Source organism: Oncorhynchus tshawytscha, unplaced genomic scaffold (assembly GCF_018296145.1).
Source record: "Oncorhynchus tshawytscha isolate Ot180627B unplaced genomic scaffold, Otsh_v2.0 Un_contig_9774_pilon_pilon, whole genome shotgun sequence".
In the NCBI taxonomy this organism is placed as follows: domain Eukaryota; kingdom Metazoa; phylum Chordata; class Actinopteri; order Salmoniformes; family Salmonidae; genus Oncorhynchus; species Oncorhynchus tshawytscha.
In genome coordinates, this window is record NW_024609394.1 from 111,282 (window position 1) to 121,075 (window position 9,794).

Here is a 9,794-nt window from a genome sequence, read left to right on the forward strand (position 1 = left end):
ACTAACCACAGCTGATTACTAGTAGTTCCTACACCACATCATTAGCATTATCTATAAGACTAACATCATCAGCATTATCTATAAGACTAACCACAGCTGATTACTAGTAGTTCCTACACCACATCATCAGCATTAACTATAAGACTAACCACAGCTGATTACTAGTAGTTCCTACACCACATCATCAGCATTAACTATAAGACTAACCACAGCTGATTACTAGTAGTTCCTACACCACATCATCAGCATTAACTATAAGACTAACCACAGCTGGTTACTAGTAGTTCCTACACCACATCATCAGCATTAACTATAAGACTAACCACAGCTGGTTACTAGTAGTTCCTACACCACATCATCAGCATTAACTATAAGACTAACCACAGCTGGTTACTAGTAGTTCCTACACCACATCATCAGCATTAACTATAAGACTAACCACAGCTGATTACTAGTAGTTCCTACACCACATCATCAGCATTAACTATAAGACTAACCACAGCTGGTTACTAGTAGTTCCTACACCACATCATCAGCATTAACTATAAGACTAACCACAGCTGGTTACTAGTAGTTCCTACACCACATCATCAGCATTAACTATAAGACTAACCACAGCTGGTTACTAGTAGTTCCTACAGCACATCATCAGCATTAACTATAAGACTAACATCATCAGCATTAACTATAAGACTAACCACAGCTGGTTACTAGTAGTTCCTACACCACATCATCAGCATTAACTATAAGACTAACCACAGCTGGTTACTAGTAGTTCCTACACCACATCATCAGCATTAACTATAAGACTAACATCATCAGCATTATCTATAAGACTAACATCATCAGCATTATCTATAAGACTAACATCATCAGCATTAACTATAAGACTAACCACAGCTGATTACTAGTAGTTCCTACACCACATCATCAGCATTAACTATAAGACTAACATCATCAGCATTAACTATAAGACTAACCACAGCTGGTTACTATTAGTTCCTACACCACATCATCAGCATTCACTATAAGACTAACCACAGCTGGTTACTAGTAGTTCCTACACCACATCATCAGCATTAACTATAAGACTAACCACAGCTGATTACTAGTAGTTCCTACACCACATCATCAGCATTATCTATAAGACTAACCACAGCTGATTACTAGTAGTTCCTACACCACATCATCAGCATTAACTATAAGACTAACCACAGCTGGTTACTAGTAGTTCCTACACCACATCATCAGCATTATCTATAAGACTAACCACAGCTGGTTACTATTCTATGATAAAAATATTATATTTCATTATATTCTATAAGATACGGTAAAGATAAAATAACAAAGATAAGATAACATGAAGATAGAACAAAGATAACATAACATGATGTGACATGAAGATGAGATAACATGAAGATGAGATAACATGAAGATGAGATAACATGAAGATGAGATAACCTGAAGATGAGATAACATAAAGATGAGATAACATGAAGATGAGATAACATGAAGATGAGATAACATGAAGATGAGATAACATGAAGATGAGATAACATAAGATGATGTGACATAAAGATGAGATAACATGAAGATGAGATAACATGAAGATGAGATAACATAAGATGATGTGACATAAAGATGAGATAACATTAACATGACAAGACCTGACATGAAGATAAGATAACATGACATAACATATAGATAAGATTAGATAAAGTTAAAAGATATATTTCCATTTTGGTAGAAATAGCTGAGTGCCACAAACCACCTTACTTCCTGTGGGGAATTCAGAAAGTGTAGCAGCCACATTGGGCAGAGAAACGTTTACCTTGGTAAGACAACGAACTGTGGTTTGGAAATAACATTGTTGCTATACACCTTCAATTTCTAGTAATGCTTACAGTGTGAAAACTCAGACTATCTGTGTGTCCCAAAGCACACCATATTCCCAAAATAGGTCACTACTTTTGGCCAGGGCCCAAAAGTAGTGAACTATTTTAGTGCACTATGTAGGAATAGGTTGCCATTTGGGAAGCAGTTTTGGTGATGTAAATTTGCAATTTTTACAGGAACTCTCCTATCTATCACACCAACTCAGCCCAGGTCACCTCCTATATATCACACCAACTCAGCCCAGGTCACCTCCTATATATCACACCAACTCAAACCAGGTCACCTCCTATATATCACACCAACTCAGCCCAGGTCATCTCCAATATATCACACCAACTCAGCCCAGGTCACCTCCTATACATCACACCAACTCAGCCCAGGTTACCTCCTATATATCACACCAACTCAGCCCAGGTCACCTCCTATATATCACACCAACTCAGCCCAGGTCACCTCCTATATATCACACCAACTCAGCCCAGGTTACCTCCTATATATCACACCAACTCAGCCCAGGTTACCTCCTATATATCACACCAACTCAGCCCAGGTCACCTCCTATATAGCACACCAACTCAGCCCAGGTCACCTCCTATATATCACACCAACTCAGCCCAGGTTACCTCCTATATATCACACCAACTCAGCCCAGGTCACCTCCTATATATCACACCAACTCAGCCCAGGTTACCTCCTATATATCACACCAACTCAGCCCAGGTTACCTCCTATATATCACACCAACTCAGCCCAGGTCACCTCCTATATATCACACCAACTCAGCCCAGGTTACCTCCTATATATCACACCAACTCAGCCCAGGTCACCTCCTATATATCACACCAACTCAGCCCAGGTCACCTCCTATATATCACACCAACTCAGCCCAGGTCACCTCCTATATAGCACAAATCAAATCAAATCAAATTTTATTTGTCACATACACATGGTTAGCAGATGTTAATGCGAGTGTAGCGAAATGCTTGTGCTTCTAGTTCCGACAATGCAGTAATAACCAACAAGTAATCTAGCTAACAATTCCAAAACTACTACCTTATAGACACAAGTGTAGGGGGATAAAGAATATGTACATAAGGATATATGAGTGAGTGATGGTACAGAGCAGCATAGGCAAGATACAGTAGCTGATATCGAGTGTAGTATATACATATGAGATGAGTATGTAAACAAAGTGGCATAGTTAAAGTGGCTAGTGATACATGTATTACATAAGGATGCAGTAGATGATATAGAGTACAGTATATACGTATACATATGAGATGAATAATGTAGGGTATGTAAACATTATATTATGTAGCATTGTTTAAAGTGGCTAGTGATATATTTTACATAATTTCCCATCAATTCCCATTATTAAAGTGGCTGGAGTTGGGTCAGTGTGTTGGCAGCAGCCACTCAATGTTAGTGGTGGCTGTTTAACAGTCTGGTGGCCTTGAGATAGAAGCTGTTTTTCAGTCTCTCGGTCCCAGCTTTGATGCACCTGTACTGACCTCGCCTTCTGGATGATAGCGGGGTGAACAGGCAGTGGCTCGGGTGGTTGTTGTCCTTGATGATCTTTATGGCCTTCCTGTGACATCGGGTGGTGTAGGTGTCCTGGAGGGCAGGTAGTTTGCCCCCGGTGATGCGTTGTGGAGACCTCACTACCCTCTGGAGAGCCTTACGGTTGTGGGCGGAGCAGTTGCCGTACCAGGCGGTGATACAGCCCGACAGGATGCTCTCGATTGTGCATCTGTAGAAGTTTGTGAGTGCTTTTGGTGACAAGCCGAATTTCTTCAGCCTCCTGAGGTTGAAGAGGCGCTGCTGCGCCTTCTTCACGATGCTGTCTGTGTGGGTGGACCAATTCAGTTTGTCTGTGATGTGTACGCCGAGGAACTTAAAACTTACTACCCTCCCCACTACTGTTCCATCGATGTGGATAGGGGGGTGTTCCCTCTGCTGTTTCCTGAAGTCCACAATCATCTCCTTAGTTTTGTTGACGTTGAGTGTGAGGTTATTTTCCTGACACCACACTCCGAGGGCCCTCACCTCCTCCCTGTAGGCCGTCTCGTCGTTGTTGGTAATCAAGCCTACCACTGTTGTGTCGTCCGCAAACTTGATGATTGAGTTGGAGGCGTGCGTGGCCACGCAGTCGTGGGTGAACAGGGAGTACAGGAGAGGGCTCAGAACGCACCCTTGTGGCGCCCCAGTGTTGAGGATCAGCGGGGTGGAGTGGTTGTTGCCTACCCTCACCACCTGGGGGCGGTCCGTCAGGAAGTCCAGTACCCAGTTGCACAGGGCGGGGTCGAGACCCAGGGTCTCGAGCTTGATGACGAGCTTGGAGGGCACTATGGTGTTAAATGCCGAGCTGTAGTCGATGAACAGCATTCTCACATAGGTATTCCTCTTGTCCAGATGGGTTAGCGCAGTGTGCAGTGTGGTTGAGATTGCATCGTCTGTGGACCTATTTGGGCGGTAAGGAAATTGGAGTGGGTCTAGGGTGTCAGGTAGGGTGGAGGTGATATGGTCCTTGACTAGTCTCTCAAAGCACTTCATGATGACGGAAGTGAGTGCTCCAGGGCAGTAGTCGTTTAGCTCAGTTACCTTAGCTTTCTTGGGAACACCAACTCAGCCCAGGTTACCTCCTATATATCACACCAACTCAGCCCAGGTCACCTCCTACATATCACACCAACTCAGCCCAGGTTACCTCCTATATATCACACCAACTCAGCCCAGGTCACCTCCTATATATCACACCAACTCAGCCCAGGTCACCTCCTATATATCACACAAACTCAGCCCAGGTCACCTCCTATGTATCACACCAACTCAGCCCAAGTTACCTCCTATATATCACACCAACTCAGCCCAGGTCACCTCCTATATATCACACCAACTCAGCCCAGGTCACCTCCTATATATATCACACCAACTCAGCCCAGGTTACCTCCTATATATCACACCAACTCAGCCCAGGTCACCTCCTACATATCACACCAACTCAGCCCAAGTCACCTCCTATATATCACACCAACTCAGCCCAGGTTACCTCCTATATATCACACCAACTCAGCCCAGGTTACCTCCTATATATCACACCAACTCAGTCCAGGTTTACTCCTATATATCACACCAACTCAGCCCAGGTCACCTCCTATATATCACACCAACTCAGTCCAGGTTTACTCCTAAATATCACACCAACTCAGCCCAGGTTACCTCCTATATATCACACCAACTCAGCCCAGGTTACCTCCTATATATCACACCAACTCAGCCCAGGTCACCTCCTATATATCACACCAACTCAGTCCAGGTTTACTCCTAAATATCACACCAACTCAGCCCAGGTCACCTCCTATATATCACACCAACTCAGCCCAGGTTACCTCCTATATATCACACCAACTCAGTCCAGGTTTACTCCTATATATCACACCAACTCAGCCCAGGTTTACTCCTATATATCACACCAACTCAGTCCAGGTTTACTCCTAAATATCACACCAACTCAGCCCAGGTCACCTCCTATATATCACACCAACTCAGTCCAGGTTTACTCCTATATATCACACCAACTCAGTCCAGGTTTACTCCTATATATCACACCAACTCAGTCCAGGTTTACTCCTATATATCACACCAACTCAGCCCAGGTTACCTCCTATATATCACACCAACTCAGTCCAGGTTTACTCCTATATATCACACCAACTCAGTCCAGGTTTACTCCTAAATATCACACCAACTCAGCCCAGGTCACCTCCTATATATCACACCAACTCAGCCCAGGTCACCTCCTATATATCACACCAACTCAGCCCAGGTCACCTCCTATATATCACACCAACTCAGTCCAGGTTTACTCCTAAATATCACACCAACTCAGCCCAGGTTACCTCCTATATATCACACCAACTCAGCCCAGGTCACCTCCTATATATCACACCAACTCAGCCCAGGTTACCTCCTATATATCACACCAACTCAGCCCAGGTTACCTCCTATATATCAGACCAACTCAGCCCAGGTCACCTCCAATATATCACACCAACTCAGCCCAGGTTAACTCCTATATATCACACCAACTCAGCCTCAGCTCCAATATATCACACTAACGGCAGGTTGACTCACATATACAGTATGTATCATATATATGATTTTTAAGTAATTGGGCAAGTCGGTTAGAACATTATAATTTTTCCAACAACAATTATATAACATAGATAATTATGTAATATAGATAACATACAGTATATTACATTATGTAACATTGATAACATACAGTACATTACATTATATAACATATATAACATACAGTACATTACATTATATAACATAGATAACATACAGTACATTACATTATATAACACAGATCATTATATAACATAGATAATCATGTAATATAGATAGCATACAGTATATTACATTATATAACATATATAACATACAGTACATTACATTATAAACCATATATAACATACAGTACATTACATTATAAACCATATATAACATACAGTACATTACATTATATAACATATATAACATACAGTACATTACATTATATAACACAGATCATTATATAACATAGATAATCATGTAATATATATAACATACAGTATATTACATTATATAACACAGATCATTATATAACATAGATAATCATGTAATATAGATAACATACAGTATATTACATTATGTAACATTGATAACATACAGTACATTACATTATATAACATAGATAACATACAGTACATTACATTATATAACATAGATAACATACAGTACATTACATTATATAACATAGATAACATACAGTACATTACATTATATAACATAGATAACATACAGTACATTACATTATATAACATAGATAACATACAGTACATTACATTATAAACCATATATAACATACAGTACATTACATTATGTAACATAGATAATCATGTAATATAGATAACATACAGTATATTACATTATGTAACATTGATAACATACAGTACATTACATTATATAACACAGATCATTATATAACATAGATAATTATGTAATATAGATAACATACAGTATATTACATTATGTAACATTGATAACATACAGTACATTACATTATAAACCATATATAACATACAGTACATTACATTATATAACACAGATCATTATATAACATAGATAATCATGTAATATAGATAACATACAGTATATTACATTATGTAACATTGATAACATACAGTACATTACATTATATAACATATATAACATACAGTACATTACATTATATAACATAGATAACATACAGTACATTACATTATAAACCATATATAACATACAGTACATTACATTATATAACACAGATCATTATATAACATAGATAATCATGTAATATAGATAACATACAGTACATTACATTATAAACCATATATAACATACAGTACATTACATTATATAACACAGATCATTATATAACATAGATAATCATGTAATATAGATAACATACAGTATATTACATTATGTAACATTGATAACATACAGTACATTACATTATATAACATATATAACATACAGTACATTACATTATATAACATAGATAACATACAGTACATTACATTATGTAACATTGATAACATACAGTACATTACATTATATAACATATATAACATACAGTACATTACATTATATAACATAGATAACATACAGTACATTACATTATATAACACAGATCATTATATAACATAGATAATCATGTAATATAGATAGCATACAGTATATTACATTATATAACACAGATAATTATATAACATAGATAATTATGTAATATAGATAGCATACAGTACATTACATTATATAACACAGATCATTATATAACATAGATAATCATGTAATATAGATAGCATACAGTATATTACATTATATAACACAGATAATTATATAACATAGATAATTATGTAATATAGATAGCATACAGTATATTACATTATGTAACATTGATAACATACAGTACATTACATTATATAACATAGATAACATACAGTATATTACATTATATAACACAGATCATTATATAACATAGATAATCATGTAATATAGATAACATACAGTATATTACATTATATAACACAGATCATTATATAACATAGATAATTATGTAATATAGATAGCATACAGTACATTACATTATGTAACATTGATAACATACAGTACATTACATTATATAACATAGATAACGTACAGTATATTACATTATATAACACAGATCATTATATAACATAGATAATCATGTAACATAGATAACATACAGTACATTACATTATATAACACAGATCATTATATAACATAGATAATCATGTAATATAGATAACATACAGTACATTACATTATATAACATAGATAACATACAGTACATTACATTATATAACACAGATCATTATATAACATAGATAATTATGTAATATAGATAACATACAGTATATTACATTATGTAACATTGATAACATACAGTACATTACATTATATAACATAGATAATTATGTAATATAGATAGCATACAGTATATTACATTATATAACACAGATAATTATATAACATAGATAATTATGTAATATAGATAGCATACAGTACATTACATTATATAACTTAGATAACATACAGTATATTACATTATATAACACAGATAATTATATAACATAGATAATTATGTAATATAGATAACATACAGTATATTACATTATATAACACAGATAATTATATAACATAGATAATTATGTAATATAGATAACATACAGTATATTACATTATATAACACAGATCATTATATAACATAGATAATTATGTAATATAGATAGCATACAGTACATTACATTATATAACTTAGATAACATACAGTATATTACATTATATAACATAGATAACATACAGTATATTACATTATATAACACAGATCATTATATAACATAGATAATTATGTAATATAGATAACATACAGTATATTACATTATATAACACAGATCATTATATAACATAGATAATCATGTAATATAGATAGCATACAGTATATTACATTATATAACACAGATAATTATATAACATAGATAATTATGTAATATAGATAGCATACAGTACATTACATTATATAACACAGATCATTATATAACATAGATAATCATGTAATATAGATAACATACAGTACATTACATTATGTAACATTGATAACATACAGTACATTACATTATATAACACAGATCATTATATAACATAGATAATCATGTAATATAGATAGCATACAGTATATTACATTATATAACACAGATCATTATATAACATAGATAATTATGTAACATTGATAACATACAGTATATTACATTATATAACACAGATCATTATATAACATAGATAATTATGTAATATAGATAGCATACAGTACATTACATTATATAACATATATAACATACAGTATATTACATTATATAACACAGATCATTATATAACATAGATAATTATGTAACATTGATAACATACAGTACATTACATTATATAACACAGATCATTATATAACATAGATAATTATGTAATATAGATAGCATACAGTACATTACATTATATAACATATATAACATACAGTATATTACATTATATAACACAGATCATTATATAACATAGATAATTATGTAACATTGATAACATACAGTACATTACATTATATAACACAGATCATTATATAACATAGATAATTATGTAATATAGATAGCATACAGTACATTACATTATATAACACAGATCATTACGTTATAACATAGATAATTATGTAATATAGATAACATACAGTATATTACATTATGTAACATTGATAACATACAGTACATTACATTATATAACATATATAACATACAGTATATTACATT